Here is a 17,588-nt window from a genome sequence, read left to right as displayed (position 1 = left end):
ACAAATTTCAGACAGACCTCTCTAGCAATCAGACTCCAACCGAATTTCTCCAATAGAAAGTTTCTATCCGGGCTTCTACAGCAGATGACCTCTGTCTGCAACACCAACAGCATCCAACCACAGTTAACCCATCTGCAAGCTTGGAGACATCCGACCTTCTCTTAAATTGCTGAGACAGAGAGATATTTCGCTCCATACCAGACGTCCTAACTAAGCTTCAGCCGTCCGATCCAAACTCTCCAGCAAGTCACGACAGTGGACACCACTCTCTGTAACAGACACCACGTGGCCCCACCACTCTCCGACAAATCACGACAACATACACCACTCCACTCTCTGTAACAGACTCTACGTGGCCCTGAACGGCCCACTACTAGGCAGTTACAGATGTCGCTGTCAATCAGTTACGCTCTCCCGTCTATAAAAAAGACCCCCCAGATACGTTCTTCTCTAAGATCAAAACTCTATCTCGAAACTCTGCTAAAATTTCATTCGAGTGCTCCATTTCTGTTGAAACAGAATACTGACTTGAGCGTCGGAGGGTCTTGCCAGAGCACCCCCAACTCCGGTTTAGACTTTCTTTGCAGGTCCCGACGGCGGTCGCGATCCCCTCGACTCTAGCTTCTCCGGCATCGACAGAATTCTGCACCAACAGAATTGGTGCTAGAGGAAGGGCGTGTGTCTTCGCAGGACCCTTGTTCTTAAAGGAGTACTCAACGGGACTATCTCCGATCATCTTCTTCGACATCTTCTTCTTCTTCTCTGACCATATCCCAACCTGATGCCTCCCCGAAAGGCATCCACCAGGCTATCTACGGCCTCCGTGGCCAGATCTCAACGAGATCCGCAAGCTCTAGCTCCATCTCTAGTTTTTCAGACTCCTCCTCCTCCGACAACGGCAGTCGGCATGGAGCAGTTTGACCTACTGGTTCAGCAGGTCAAGGGCCTCACCGAAGCGGTACAGGCCATGCAGCAGCAGCAGCCGCAGGTATCTGTGCGGTTGGAAAGAGCATCGTCGAAGTTTCAGAATCCAGCGATCGGGCAGCACAGTTGGGCCAGTCGCCCTGTGTTCCTCGAAAAGGGGAAGCAGAGGGCGGAGAGCCCTCTGTCTGATCATGACTCCACCCTCGGAGGGTCCCTATCTCCGTTCTGCCAGAAGATCCTCGAGACTCGCAGTCGAGAGGATCTCCTGGATCAAAGGTTCCAAAAGATGAACCGACGGATCGAAGAGCTCCGTCATGCTCCCCTTGCTTACGGTGAGGATATCTGTACTGACCCTCTTTTTTCTCAAATGATTATGCAGGAATCGATCCCATCGAACTTCAAGCTCCCCCAATTTAAGAGTTACAATGGGACCTCAGATCCGGTTGACCACCTGAAGGCCTTCCGAACAATGATGCTGCTCTATGGCATGCCAGACACCATCCTGTGCCGAGCTTTCCCATCTACCTTGAAGGGAGCAGCAAGAAATTGATACTCGACACTGAAGTCGGGTACTATCTTTTTCTTTGATCAAATGAGCCATCAGTTTGTGGCTCATTTCATCAGCAACCGACGTCCCCGGAGAGGTTCGGAGTCCCTCATCAACATCAAGCAAAAGGAGGAAGAATCCATCTGAACTTATGTCAACCATTTTAATGCTGCTGCATTGGAGGTCTAGAATTTGGACCAATCAGTTGCAATGGCCGTCCTGAAGAGCGATCTTCAAAAGAATGATCTTTTATTTTCTCTGAAAAAGAAATATCCCAGAGACTTTGCTGATTTGCTGGCTTGGGCCGAAGGATGTGCTCGAGCAGAGGAAGCCTTCAAGCTGAAGGACGAGGAGGCCGCGAAGGAGCGACAGGCTGGTGACTCCAGCAAGCCCGCAGCTGAAAAAGGGTCGAATGAAGCTCGACCACATTCTCGAACTCCCTCCGGACACAAACGTGTCCAAACTCCTCTCCGAGCTCGTAGGCAGAGAAGCCCAGACCGCAGAGTTCGACGGAGCTCTCTCCCAGGAAGATTCCACAGCTACGCCCTTCTCAATGTCCCAAAAATTCAAGTACTGATGGAAGTCAGAGAGCAGCTGCCAAGGCCGAAAAGGATGCACACACACCCCGAAAAGTGCAACCCTAACAAGTTCTGCCTCTATCATCATGACCACGGCCATGACACGGAGGAGTGTATTCAGCTCCGAGATAAAATCGAAGAGCTCATCAGACAAGGTCGGCTCGACAGATTTATCCGACGCCGGCCTGAAGGTAGAAAAGATCGATCGAGGGCTCTATCACAACCAGAGCTGTCAAGGAGGGAAGAACAGCCTGAAGATCAGCCTCCAATTAGGATCATCAACACCATCTCTGGAGGACCCCAGCGGGGAGCAGCCAGTGGATCGGCCGGACCGCCCAAGCGGCAGAGGACTGGAGAATCTATAACCTTTACTGAAGAAGATACCCGGGAGATTCAATTCTCCCATAATGATGTGGTTGTAATTTCTTTAAATATTACTGACTATGATGTACGCCGCATTCTTGTTGATAGTGAAAACTCGGTCGATATTTTGTTTTATGATGCATTCTCAAAAATATCCATTTCGGATGGTTGATTAGGGTCGATAAGCTCTTCGTTGGTAGGATTCATTGGCGATGCTGTGCTAGTGGAAGGAGTAATAACCTTGACTGTAGTTGCAGGTCAGTATCTGAAACAATCTAGAGCGCAAGTGAATTTTCTGGTAGTAAGGGCGTCGTCTGCCTACAACGCAATACTCAACCGACCTGACCTCAATGTCCTTCGAGCTGTGGTATTGACCTATCATTTAAAATTAAAATTTCTTACTAGCCAAGGGGTCGGAGAGGTCAGAGAAGATCAAGTCCTGACAAGACACTGCTATAACATAGCCTTACAAAGAAATGGCCAGTCTGACCCCTGTCCGGTTGATGGATTAGACACCCACGATGACCTTGCTAAGGAACGGGGTGAGCCAATTGAAGATCTTATCTCAATTCTTTTGAACGATGGGAATGAGGAGCATGTGGTGAAGATCGGCTCCAACCTGGGGGAAGAGGTACGGATGCGGCTCATCAATTTTCTACAAAAGAATGCGGATGTTTTCACTTGGGTTCCGACAGATATGTCGGAGATTGATGCAGAAGTCATGGAACACCGTCTAGCTGTTGATCCCAAACATCGACCGATGAAGAAAAAAGTTCGAGGTCATGTACTGGAAAGGTAGAAAGCAATAGCTGAGGAAGTTGATAAACTCTTGAAAGTTGGGTTCATCAGAGAAGTCAACTACCCGAACTGGGTTTTCAATGTCGTTCTCGTCAAGAAGGCGAACGGCAAGTGGAGGATGTGTATAGACTTCAAAAAGCTGAACAAAGCCTGCCCGAAGGACAGTTATCCTCTGTCCAGAATTGATCAATTGGTAGATGCAACCTCGGGCCACGAGCTTCTCACTTTCATGGATGCATTTTTTGGCTACAATCAAATCAGGATGGCACCAGAGGATGAAAAAAAAACTACTTTTATCACTAACCATGGTCTTTATTGTTACAGGGTCATACCTTTTGACCTCAAAAATACAGGGATGACCTATCAATGGCTGATGAATAAGATCTTCAAAGAGCAGATCGGCCGCAATATGGAGGTCTACGTGGATGACATGCTTGTAAAAAGAAAATCCTCAATGAACCACATCGCCGACCTTGAGGAGACCTTCAGCACCCTCCGAAAATACAAGATGAAGCTGAACCCAGCCAAGTGCGCTTTTGGAGTAACTTCAAGAAAATTCTTGGACTTTATGATATCGGGGTGTGGGATCGAAGCAAATCCAAAAAAGATTCGTGCCATCCAGGAAATGACCGCTCCGAAGTCAATAAAGAAAGTTTAGCGCCTTACTGAGAGAGTAGCAGCTCTGAACTGCTTCATCTCAAGGTCAATCGAATGGTGCCTACCTTTCTTTCAGACTCTCAAGCAGTCGAAGAACTTCTGTTGGACCACTGAATGTCAGTAGGCGTTCGAAAAATTGAAGAACTACCTCGGCTCACCTCCGCTATTGGCAAAGTTCGAACCCGGAGAGGAGTTGTTCCTGTACCTAGTGGTCTCCCCTGTGGCTCTCGCAGCAGTTCTGGTTAAGGAAGAAGCAAAAATTCAACGATCGATCTATTACATAAGTCGAGTATTGAGAGATGCCGAAATCAGGTATACTAAGTTAGAGAAACTAACTTATGCCTTGTTGATTGCAGCTCGAAGGCTCCGACCTTACTTTCAAGGACACACCATAACACTGCTCACTGACTAGCCGATTAAGGCAGTTCTGCATCGAGCAGATGCTTCCGAAAGGATAGAAAAATAGACAGTCGAGCTCACGAAATTCGACATCAACTATCGACCTCGGTCGGCGATAAAAGTCCAGATATTAGCAGACTTCATAGTGGAATGCACTATCCCAAAAGAAGCCAAACTTGAAGAAGGTTAAGCTGATGACCCCGGGCTCCAGCCGAACTCCCATAAGGAAAGAACGGATCTTTCTGATGATTTTTGGATCCTCTATGTGGATGGTTCCTCCAACATGTCAGGCGCAGGCACGGGCCTGATCTTGGTCAATTCGGAAGGAATCATCGCAGAGTACGCACTGCATTTCGAATTTTTTGCGATAAATAACGGAGCAGAATATGAAGCTCTGATTGCAGGACTGAGGATCGCCAAAGAATTAGAAGTAAATCAGCTCCAAGCCTACAGTGACTCCCAACTGGTGGTGGGGCAAGTCAGCGGAAGCTATGAAGCTCGAGAGGATAGTATGGCCAAATATCTCGAAAAGGTAAAAGAGATCATCCCTGCCTTTGACAGCTTTGACATCAAGCAGATTTCAAGAGCAGAAAATATCGAGGCCGATCTTCTCTCCAAGTTGGCTACACTGGCTCGGACTGAACTACCCAAGGAAGTCTTCTTCGAGGTTCTGAAGTGTCCATGTACGAAAGAACCACAGCTTGTGATGGAGATCAGCTACGAACCCAGCTAGATTGATGCATTGGTTGCATACCTAAAAGACAGGGTTCTTCCTCATGATGCAAAAGAGGCTCAGAAGCTTAGGAACAAGGCCTCCCGATATATCCTTTATGAAGGCAAGCTGTACAAGATGTTGGGAATAGTGTCCCAAAAGCCAATCGTCAGCCTGTTGACGGTTGTGCTCATTTTTGTATTAGTACATGAATTATGAATTAATAAATTTTTTTTTTGACATTTTTTATCACAAAATGTTTCATCTTCTAATGAACTCCTATGTTGTGATGAAGTCCTTAGGACTATTTAGACTCGACAAAGGAGGATTTATCGTTTAGTCCTTAAATCTGTTCGCGACCAAATGATACGTTGTTATCAAGGATGATAATGTTTATCAAGCATAGGTCATTGTATACCATATAGGTTGGTTGTCCTCTCAACCAATGAGTGTGGAGACACTGGTATAGCATACAGGTGAGATATAAGGGTACATCTGCACTAAACGTGACCGACTCTGGAGCTATTTCTGCTGTCAAGATTTGCTCTGATGGAATATGGGTATAAATGTCTCTCTGATCTGAGACCACCACAGTGACTTGCAAGCAACTCACTGCACTTAGGTACTGGACTACTTGAATTTCTAATTCAGTGACGGAAGGCTGCTGGGTGTAGTCAAGTACTTAACTTGTCGGTGCGTGTGTCAAGATGGGATTGACCACTCCAGTTTAGAAGCTGTGTACAGTTGTGTTTCAATTTAGTAAAATCTAGGTCAGGGTAGTCCTTGTGAGGAGTCACAGGACTGTTTGAGTTGAGCACGATTCGGATGATCTGATCAGGGTTGACAGTTTAATCCTGAGTCATCCTAAACACAAGAGTCAAAAGGATGAATTATATAGTAATCATATTCATGTAGGTTCTGAGTGTTGCGATTGTGACTCTTTGACCTATCCAGATGTCGGGTACCATTGCTAGATGGTCACTACGATTAGTACAGAAATTGGTTCCTGTGCTACCGGCTTAGGTTCGAACCTGCGGGGTCACATACATTAGAGGTTCCTATCTGATCTGATGGCTGATGTAGAATCCTACATGTTTGAGACTCAGTGATCGAGAATCAGGATTCTCCGATCATGAGTTCCACTCATTATGGGTACCGAGGTCAAGAGTCCCACTGGTTAGGACTTTTCGATCAGGGTTACATATCGATGAATTCTGATGCCCGATTGCCCATCGGATTTGGACTCAGTATTTATGAGAAGTTTAATTAGTGATTTTATTACTAATTAACTCAATTTAATTGAGTAATTATTTTTGGATTAAGTCCAATTGAATTGAATTCAGTTGGGTTTGACCCGATTAGGTTAAGAGTTGACCTAATCGTCGAGATGGTTTGGTCCCTGATTTGATCAGGGGTTGGGCTTAATCAATTCCTGATTTGATTAGGATTTTATTGAGCCTAATTAAGCCTAATTTAGTTGGATTTAAATTAGTCTAATTGAACCTAACTTATTTGGTTCAATTAGGTTGGTTTAAATAATTAAACCACCTTGACCCAATCTCCATGCGCCACCTCACTTCCATTGCACCCATTTGAATTCATGAGAAGAAACTTCTCATGAATTTTTTTCTCACGCCAAGCCCTCTCCACGCCTTACTTTAATGTGCCATTTGAATGGATAAGGATGATTGGTTGGCCATTCAAATTCAAAATAAAGTTTGAATTTGAATGGACAATCAATCTTTGCACCTTATCTCTTTTTTTACGCCCTATTTATTACATGAGAAAAGGTTTCTCATGAAATCACTTCATGCATAATTTAAGCCATGCCTCACACCTTTAGTGGATAAGGGATGAGTTGGTGTCCATTTGAATTCAAAATTTGATTTGAATTCAAATATGCAATTACTCATCTTTATCCTTTCTTTTGGATAAGATGTTTGACGTTGTTATAAAAGGAGGTGAAGAGTGGAGCGTGCAAGAAGAAGATTTTTGGAGAAAAATTTTGGGGTGTGAGAAGTCTTGTGCATGAGAAGGAAGTCCATATCCTTCCAAGAGAAAAAGAAAGAAAAGTGAGTGCAAGATTTCCGGTGAGTTTCCTAGAGTTTTAGCCTGGGGTTCGAAAAGTGAGAAAGTGAGCTACGAGTGTCGTGAGCCCACAAAATCTTAGGAAGATCTTCAACATCCTCTCAAGCACGTCTGTTGATGATCTGGAGTATTCAAAGAATCGACAGACATCGATCGAAAGAGTTCGATCAGCATCGACCGTCAAAAGGGCTCTACAACGAGCTAGCACTCGTGAGGAGTCGATCAAACCGGAAGCTTCATGTGGATGATCCACAGAGGTCAGACACGCTGTGTGGCTGCATCGCAATGATCAGACTCTTCCAACGGTGATCAGATTGCGGCGATCTACTACCCGCACAAAAGTATTATGTTCTGAACACATTACAGTAAAGTGTTTACTATTCGAATTTGAATTTTAAATTTAAATATATGCATGCTATATAACATATTTAGATCCTAATGTAAGATAAATTTATATTAATTAATTAGATTAATTAATATTTTTTCACTGTAAAATTATAATTTAGAAAAGTTTTAAAATTACCATTTTACCCCTGCACTGAATTTTCCCATAAATGGTATCAGAGCGGGTTCTTAGATATGATATATATATTTGCATGCGTAGATTAAGTTGTAATTTAAAAGTTTAAATTTAAAATTTGAAATTTAAAATTTAAAATTTAAATTTTGAAAGTTGTTCGAAATTCAAAATTCAAAATTTGAAATTTGAATTTTGAAAGTTGTTTGAAATTCAAAATTCAAAAATTTAAAATTCAAAATTTAAATTTTGAATTTTAAAATTTGAAATTTGAAATTTGAAATTCAAAATTCAAAATTTTGAAATTTAAAATTTAAAATTTGAAATTTGGTTAAAATTTCAAATTTGAAATTCAAAATTTAAAATTCAAAATTTGAAATTCAAAATTTGAAATTTAAAATTTTAAAATTTAAAATTTGTTTGAAATTTGAAATTCAAAATTCAAAATTTAAATTTTGAAATTGATATATTTAGATATACTTGATCCAAATAGCAAGTAATCGAATTGGGTTGGTTATCAAGACCGTCCGATCATAGGAGAAAAGTAGGGTTTAAAGGCCCTCTCCTCCCATTCGATGGGGTCTCCTATGGCGGTAGGGGTGCCGCTGCAATTATATCCCATGCAGATGAAGCAGCGAAAGAAATTAATTGTAAAGGTTCAATTGTGAAATTTATCATGAATGTGTTAGATTAGATCTAAAGGAATATTCATGATTTATTTTGATTGAGTTATTTTCTGTTATGTAATTAGCAATAGGATTACTATTTATGAAATGTGCTGATCTATTTGTGAAATGAGTCAACATATTTGGTGAACAAAAAATAAAATCTTTCAAATTTAAAAATTATTTTCAAAATGCCAAACCCTGACCCATCAGCCCAAATACTTAATTAAAAGAATTAAGTGTTGTCTAGTAGGTCTAGAATTATGAATTAAGACCTAAGATAATTGCATAAATTTGTGGGTCAATGGGTTAAATGGATTAGGTCCATAATTGGGTTAGACCTAAGGTTAGCTTAAAGAAATGGACTAAATTAGAGTAATTGATCAAATCTAATCAAAAGTTAAATTAGATTAGGTCAAGGATACTCTAGACTCAACTCCAATAGTTGTAGTTAAATGGGTCCATATCTTTAACTAGACCAAGATGGACTTAATTCATGGCTACGCGGTGGAACCCTATTTACTAAGTTGATCAAATTAAAACTAATGAACCGGCTGGTGTCTAAGGTAAGTTTGGCAGTTTGACCAGTGGTTTTTAAGCGGAAGCTACTCGCAGTGATTCGATCTCTGACGAGTTAATGGCTTATCCCCACCACTGATCTCACTTACCTGGCCAACCTGATGAATTAGATTTTGATTAGATCACTTGGTGATTAGGGCTCACCCATGTCATTAGGTAAATCAGTTTGACTGATTTAGGTGCTCCTAATGCCAGCTTTAATTAATTAATTTTTTAATCTGACTTGGTGAAGTCAGTGGGAGGATTGAAATTGGCTGGATATTTTCTTCTCATCTATCCTTTAATAAAATCCTCAAAAATTGTTAGGTCCCTAAAAATGATTAAGTTATATTGATAACTAAGTCATAGCCTCCCATTAAGTGAGTGATAATGAGTCTATTAGTTTAATAATCATTGGAGGCCCAAAGGCCTGGTGCTTATTGACTAATGCAATTATCATTCATAATATGATAATTTGGTTTGAGTCTTTCTGATGGTGATCAGGTTGGCCGGCCAAAGTCGAGCCTGATCATTTATTGGTCCGATTCACCAAATCAAATTATGTTAATGGTTGGACCTAACCAGATCTTTTCAGTGGAGGCCAAAGCCTACTGATTAGGTTCTGTGGTAAAATCAATTACTAGAAGTTGTTTAGAGAAACAACTGGTTATGAACCTACCCATAGATGCACATGGGTTGACCAACCAAAGTTGGGCTCGTGTGTAGTCTGTGTGGATTCTAGTATCCACTAAGGAATTAAAGTAATTCCTCGAATTGGAGGTTGAGGCTACCAGTTCGTAAAATACTAGGAGAAACTTTAGACTGAAGTCCAAGTCTTTAGTATTTATAATTTATGTACTAATAGAGGTCTGGTTTTCCTTTATGTAGCTATGGCCACTACCCTGTCCCTCCGGTCATTATTAGATAATGACAAGCTCATGGGACCTAATTTCGATAGCTGGTATCGAAAATTAAAAATCATCATTGAGCATGAGTGGATCCTTTATGTAGTAACGGATCTGGCACCTGAGAAACTAGTCCCGAACATTAGAGGGATGGTCCGAGACACTTATCAGAAGTGGCTTAACGACCGCACCACCATTCATTGCATTATGCTGGCGGCAATGAATGATGAGTTTAGCCGCAGGTTTGAGAACGTCCAGCCACAGGAGACGCTTCAAATATTGAACGACTCCTTTGGCACGCCTGACGACGTTGAAAGGCACAAAACTAGTTGTGCCATTTTCAATGCTCGGATGAGGGATGGAGTCTCAGTCACTGATCATGTACTGTACATGATCGAAATGATTGAGCACCTAAGTAAACTGGGCTTTCCCCTGCACGAGCAGCTCGATAAGGATGCGATCCTTAATTTATTGCCCAAGTCCTTCCTCCCCTTCCTTACTCATTTTCGGATGACAAAGCCTGCAGTGAACTACCACGGCTTGTTGGGATTGCTGCAGAACTTTGAGAAGGATCACCAGCTCCATAAAGAGTCGGTGAATGTTGTGGGAGGGTCTTCTTCTGGTCATCAACCCTTTAAGAAAGGGAAGAAGAAGAACAAGAAGAAGAAGAATAAGAAGGTGCAGCTGCATGCTGGGACGTCTGCACAGGGTCAGACCAAGAAGCGCAAGCCCGACCAGAGCTAGGCGAAGTGCTTCTTTTGCAAGAAGCAGGGGCACTGGAAGAGGAACTGTCCTCTATACATTGCCTCCCTAGACCCGAACAGGCCGAAGAAGAAGCAAAGTACTTATATGATAACACTTTGCAACTTTTTTATTTGTGATACTACTACCTGGGTATTGGATACCGGAAGTCCTTATCATATTTGCAATTCGATGCAGGGTCTGCTGGTCAGTAGGAGATTTGATGAAGACGAAAGATTCCTGAACGTTGGAGATGGAAGCAAAGTTCCAGTTCTAGCATTAGGAATCATGAACCTTGTAATCAATTCTCGAAATATAATTCTGAGTGAATGTCACTATTGTCCAAGCTTTTTATTAAATATTATTTCTGTAGGCCTTTTGGCCATGAACGGTTATCAATTTTTAATAAAAGAAAATGTTTGCAATATCATTTTGAATGGTGTTACAATGTTTGTTGGATAACTTAATAATAGAATTTACTTTCTATCACAACCTGTTAATGTGGTTCAAACCTCCGGTAAACACCCTAGAATAGATAATATGTCAGAAGTCTACCTTTGGCACTGTAGGCTAGGTCATATCAATAAGAATAGGATAAACAGGTTAGCTCAAGAAGGAATTCTTGAAGTAGGTGATTATGAATCACTTCCAACCTATGAGTCCTGTCTTCTTGATAAAATGACCAAGTCACATTTCACTGGAAAAGGTGAGCGAGCTAGTGAACTCTTGGCTCTGGTACATTTTGATGTATGTGGACCCATGAGCTCAAGTGCAAGAGGTGGATATTTCTACTTCATAACCTTCACAGACAACCTATCGAGGTATGGGTATGTCTATTTAATGAAGCATAAGTCGAAGTCATTTGAAATGTTCAAACTATTCCGAAATGAGGTAGAAAAACAAACTGAAAAGTGTATTAAAACTCTTCGATCTGATCAAGGAGGTAAATACCTTTCTAATGATTATCTGACATATCTTGGGGAGAATGGGATTCTCTCTCAATGGATACCTCCTGGAACACCACAACATAATGGTGTATCTGAAAGGAGGAATCGAATCTTGTTGGACATGGTTCGATCTGTAGGAACCAGATCTAGGGTTTCAGGGTTAGATCTTGAAACTTTTTCAAGATCATACAGCGGAAGACTAAAATAAATTAAAATTTATTTTCTAAGATCAAAAAATCTCTAGATCTAAGATCCTATTACATGATTATTACATAGCATTAAATCAAAAAATTAAAATATATATAAATATAGTATGAACTACATGTTGATCATATCAACATGTTTCTATACTAGCTACATCTAATGTATGTATTAAATAATAGATCAGATCTATTACCTTGCAAGTTAGATGCTCTAACCTCACTGATCCAGGCTTAAGGATGATGTTGCAAGCTGCACACGCATCCGGCCTCTAGGAGTCGTCCACACGAGCCCACGAATCTCGATCAGAAGTCCTGCTTCAGGAAATCAGCACAGTATGCTAGTACTGCGCTGATCCTTCTTTGATGGTTGATCAGGTGCCTCCTTCTTCTTGATTTGGACTCTTCCAAAGATGGAAAGTAGAAGGAGGAGTTTCAGATCTGAGACGCTCTCAGGAAACTCAAGATGGAAGGAGGAAAGATATGAAAATAAAAACCCTAGAAGAAGACCCTCTTCTTCTTCACGTTTTTCTCTCTAAACGCCCAAACTTACATCTTTTATATCTCCACGACCCAAAGGTATTTCTCTCTGATTTTTGGATGACAGAAAGGTATCTCAAATATCTATCTCTCCTTAAAATTTCACGAAGAAACTCATCTTATATAGAGAGATATGATAGAGTCCTTGTCTAGGTCAAACACCTAGTCAAGGCTTATCCAAACATGGCAAGTAAAGGGACGCCCAACTCTTGAGCACCTCCTTCATATTTTCATGAATGGATCAACAGAAAAGGGTGCACAATATAAACCCTAAAAGCCACGAAAATTCCAAAAAAAATTTGGATAAATTCGATGCAAAATTGAAAGAGTTTTGGATTTCTAAAACTCTATCTTATAGAATTCGAAATCCAAACTTATTCCTTTTAGATTTGATCCAAATCACCTTCCATGTAAGAAAGAAGAGAGAAGACCTTTTGTGAACGTGGGAGAGATCTGGGAGAGGGCTTTTGTCGCACAAAATAAGTGGAGATTGGCGTTGAATAAGAGAGAGGGCGTGGAGAAGGTTTATGTGGCGCAAGGTGGAATCCTAGTCCTACTAGGATTCTGTCTCATAACTTGTTTTAATTTGGTTTCCCAAACTAAATCAAATCAAAATTAGATCAACCCAATTAAAATAGATCTTAACCCAATTAAGAACCTAATTTAATTATATTTAAATCTGATTTAATTTTCTAATCAAATTAGAAATTAGATTGACCCAAGTCCTAGTTGAACTAGGACTAGTCTTTCCTTGCACTTGGCTTATCCAATAAACCAATTGGACTTGATCCAATCAAGCCCAAATCAAATCTAATTAAATCATATTTAATTAGACTTAATCTCAGCCCATTGGCTTAATCAAATTAAGCCAATTAGCAATCAAATTGCTAATCGATCCTCCTGTAACACTTGTACTGGGTTAAATGTCAATCGTATTGATCATTTAACCCTAGAACGATTCTTAATCGTTGATCAACCATCCGATCGGATCATGAACTCTAATGTGTGTGATCTCATAGGTCCGAACCTAAGCCGGTAGCATAGGAACAAATTCCTATACCAATCGAAGTGACCATCTAGCAATGATACCCGACGACCGGATAGGTCGAATGTGTAGAACAACATCCTTAGAACCCATGCGGATATAGTTTTCATATAATTCATCCCCTTGACCAAAATGATCATAGGACACCCCAGAGCTCAACTGTCAACTCTGATCAGGTTGGCCACATTGTATTTCAAAATATCAAATCCATCTGATGGATTACCCTGGCCAAGGTTTTGCTAAATTGAAATACAGCGACTCATTCTTCTCCAACTCTTGGAGTGGTCAATCCCATCTCGATCACACTCTGACTTCGCAAGTACTTGACTGTGCCCAGAAGCCTTCCATCCCTGAATTAGAAATTCAGTTAGTCCAGTACCAAAGCACAGTGAGTTGCTTGCAAGTCACTGAGGCGATCTCAAGTCTAAGGGACACTTATACCTATATCCCATCAGAGACATTCTCGACAGCAGAATGCTCTGGAGTTGGTCACGTTCAATGATGATGTACCCTTACATCTCACCTGTATGCCATACCAGTGTCTCCACACTCCTTGGTTAAGAGGACAACCAACCCATATGGCCTACAGCGACCTATGCTCGATAGAAGCTGTCGTCCTTATTAACAACTTATCATTTGGTCGTGAACAGTTTTAAGGACTAATCGATAAATCCTCTCTTTATCGAATCTAAATAGTCCTAAGGACTTCATCATAACAACGGAGTTCATTAGAAGATGAAAGCTTATGATGAAAATGCCAAATATATTTTATTTATTAACAAATCAATTACAATACTTGGTTGCTCAACCGTCAACAGCTTGACGATTGGCTTTTATGGGACACATTTCCCAACACGATCCATGATGGGGTTTGCTGGTCTGCCGATCTCCCTATGGGGATATGCATTCGAATCGGCTTGTTACCTTCTGTTGGTGCAAAAATCTGCTTGCGCCGGAGAAGCTGGAGTCGAGGGAGTCGCAGTCGCCGCCGGGACCTGCAAAAGAAGTCTAAACCGGAGGTGGGGTTGCTCCGGCAAGACCCTCTAATGCTCAAGTCAGTTCTCTGCCTCAACAAGAATGCAGTGCTCGAACGGAAATTTTAGCAGAGTTTCTAGGTAAAACGAGAGCTTATGGAATAACGTATCTGGGGTTCCCCCTTTTATAGGCGGAGGGGGCAACAAACTGATGGTGACGCCTGTAACCGTCTGATAGTGGGCCGCCCATGGTCAGGAAAAGTTTGTTGTGGCTAGTAGTGGGGTGGACCCATGGCTATTACCGGGGCGTGCCACGTGGAGTCTGCCACAAGAAGCGGAGCGGCGTCCGTTGTCACGACTTGCCAGAGGATAGGAGAATCGCGCAGTATCTGTCGCAGGAAGTGGAGCAGGACCGTGGCCATTATTGCAGCCTGTCAAGGAGTGATGGAGCCACGTGGAATCCATCGCAGGAGGTGGAGCAAGGTCGTGGAGTGATGGAGCCACGTGGAATCTACCGCAGGGAATGGAGCAGAATCGCGGCTGTTACTACAGTGCGCCAGGGGGCGAAGGTCAGCCGGCTGAAGTCCGGTTGGAGTGTCTGGCGGAGAGAGGTGGTTAGCCATCTGTCCAAGAGAAGCTCAGAATCCAGCTTTCGCAGGGGTTCGGATGAATTCTTCCTTCAGTCACAGCCGGGGGTGGGGCCTGACTCCCGTGGGAGTCCGGACGGAGCTTACCAGTAGTTGAAGTTGGCGATGGAGCCTGGCTTCCGTAGGAGTCCGGGCGGAGTCCTCCTTGCAGTTGGAGTCGTGGACGGAGCCCGACTCCCGTAGGAGTTCGGGTGGAGTCTTCCTGCAATTAAAGTCGGGTGCGAAGTCCAGCTCCCGTAGGAGTTCGGACGGGGTTTACCAGCAGTTGAAGTTGGCGACGGAGCCCGACTTTCGTAGGAGTCCGGGCGGAGTCCTCCTTGCGGTTGGAGTCATGGACGGAGCCCGACTCCCATAGGAGTCCAGGCGGAGTTTTCCCGTAATTAAAGTCAGGTGCGAAGTCCAGCTCCCGTAGGAGTCCGGACGGGATTTATCAACAGTTGAAGTTGGCGACGAAGCCCGGCTCCCGTAGGAGTCCGGGCGGAGCTTACCAGCGGTTGAAGTTGGCGACGAAGCCCGGCTCCCGTAGGAGTCCGGGCGGAGCTTACCAGCGGTTGAAGTTGGTGATGGAGCCCGGCTCCCGTAGGAGTCCGGGCGGAGTCCTCCTTGCGGTTGGAGTCGTGGACGGAGCCCGGCTCCCGTAGGAGTCCGGGCGGAGTCTTCCTTGCGGTTGGAGTTGGCGACGAAGTCCGGCTCCCATAGGAGTCTGGGTGGAGTCTTCCTACAATTAAAGTCAGGTGCGAAGTCAGCGGTTGAAGTTGGTGACGGAGCCCAGCTCCCGTAGGAGTCCGAGCGGAGTCCTCCTTGCAGTTGGAGTCGTGGATGGAGCTCGACTCCCATAGGAGTCCGGGCGGAGTCTTCCTTGCGGTTGGAGTTGGCGACGAAGCCCGGCTCCCGTAGGAGTCCGGGCGGAGTCTTCCTGCAATTAAAGTCAGGTGCGAAGTTCGGCTCCCGTAGGAGTCCGGATGGGGTTTATCAACAGTTGAAGTTGGCGACGAAGCCCGGCTCCCGTAGGAGTCCGGGCGGAGTCCTCCTTGCGGTTGGAGTCGTGGATGGAGCCTGTCGGGGTCAATCCCGCTAAGAATTTTGGTTGAGGGTATTTTATACCCAACACCAGTCCTCCTACTTCCAAGTTTGAATTTCGAATGAAGAAAGTACAGAGAGATTGGCATAGCCGAAGTTCTCCCCTCGAATCTTGCGCACAGCCGCTCCCAGATATTTTGGCATTAAATGTGCGCGTGTTGGAGTCTTTTCGAATTGGGGCGATACGAAGGGACCCTTCGAAATTTCTGCTGGTACACTGGCTCAGGTACGGTACAATAATGGCCCTACCAACCGTCAGCTGCTTTTAGCCGCCTGTCGGGGCGAGTGGGACACATGTCGGGCGCAGGCCGGTCTGAGGGGATTCGCGATCATTATGGCGTCGGATCCCAGGGTCTATTTAAACCCGTCCATCCCCCCTTTGGGGCCCTATTCCGCTCCAGAGTTCTATCAGTGTCTGCCCTTCCTTCGAGAGCCCTGTTTCTGTTGGCGTCTTCTCGGGCCATAGGCGTCCTTCGAGTCATCCCTGTCCTCGCCCCTCTGCATCCTTCTGAGCGATCTAGGTTAGTCCCAGAACCTTCATCTTTCTTCCCGCCACTTAGGAGCCTTTTCTTTGCCATTTTTTTTGTTGTATTCCATTTTTTTTTGTTGTATTCCTTTGAGTTAGTCTCCTCTGGCCTCCCGTCCTTTGTCCTGTCCGTCTTCTTTGGGATCTTTAGAGTCTTCATTCGGAGTTATTCGAAATATCTTCCGGCTCTTCTGCTCCCAGCGGTCCCGGGAGTTCTTCCGCCTCAACCCCCCAGGTCCCTCGTTCTGTAGACGAACCCGCACCTGGGGCTGGGCTCTGTCCGATTTTTGCGTCGGGCATCATTCCATGCTCCCTGACTCTAGATGAACTCCTTCTGATAAGGGTTCAGTATGGAGTTTCTCCGGAGTATGACCTGGAGCTGTCTGGCCCCTCCGATCGGGCTAGCACTCCCCCACCCGATCATTTTTGCTTGTATCAGGAGGCATTCCGTGCCGGACTCTGGCTTTCGCTTCTGTCCTTTGTTGTCACCCTCTTCCGCTTCCTAGACATCTCTCTGGTTTCTGTTGCTCCAAATTCTTTTAGGTTTTTGATAGGATTTCTCTCCCTTTGCCTCATAGTCGAGGTCCAACCATCCCTCTCTCTGTTTAGGCACTTCTATACCTTCAAACGTCATCCTTCAGCGAAGGACTGGTGGTATTTCTCTCCTCAGTTCGACAAGAAGGGGTTGCTGAAAGATGCCCCTTCTTCAATCCATAACTGGAAGGAAAAATATCTCTTCGTCCACTATCCGACCCTGAGGCTGGGCCTGCCCCCTTGGGGCTCCCTGAGGGATTCTGTTCGTCGGGCCCCCAGCCTAGGGGAGGATGACCTCCAGGCTGCCCGGAAGCTTCTCGCCTATTCTGCTCTTTCCCTTCCCAACCTTCTGAGGGAGCAATTTTTGTTCAACATTGGCCTGAGCCCCCAGGATCCTGCGAGTACTTCACCTTTTCTTTTCTCTTCTTTTTCTTCTGTCCTTCTTCTTTCTCTTTTTTCCCCTCTCTTTTTTTTTGTGCCACTCCTTTTTGATCCCATTATTGATTTCTGATCTCTCTCCTCTTTCTCTTTATCTTTCTTTTTTTTTTTTTTTTTTTTAGGAATGGACGCCGAAGCAGCACGGATGCTTGCTAGGGGCCTCAAGGCCCACAAAAGAAAGGGTGCCGCGGCCTCCGAATCGGTA

The sequence above is a fragment of the Elaeis guineensis genome, chromosome 12 (assembly GCF_000442705.2).
Source record: "Elaeis guineensis isolate ETL-2024a chromosome 12, EG11, whole genome shotgun sequence".
Lineage (NCBI taxonomy): Eukaryota > Viridiplantae > Streptophyta > Magnoliopsida > Arecales > Arecaceae > Elaeis > Elaeis guineensis.
The sequence above is the reverse complement of the archived record's forward strand: the minus strand, read 5'-3'. Positions refer to the sequence as shown.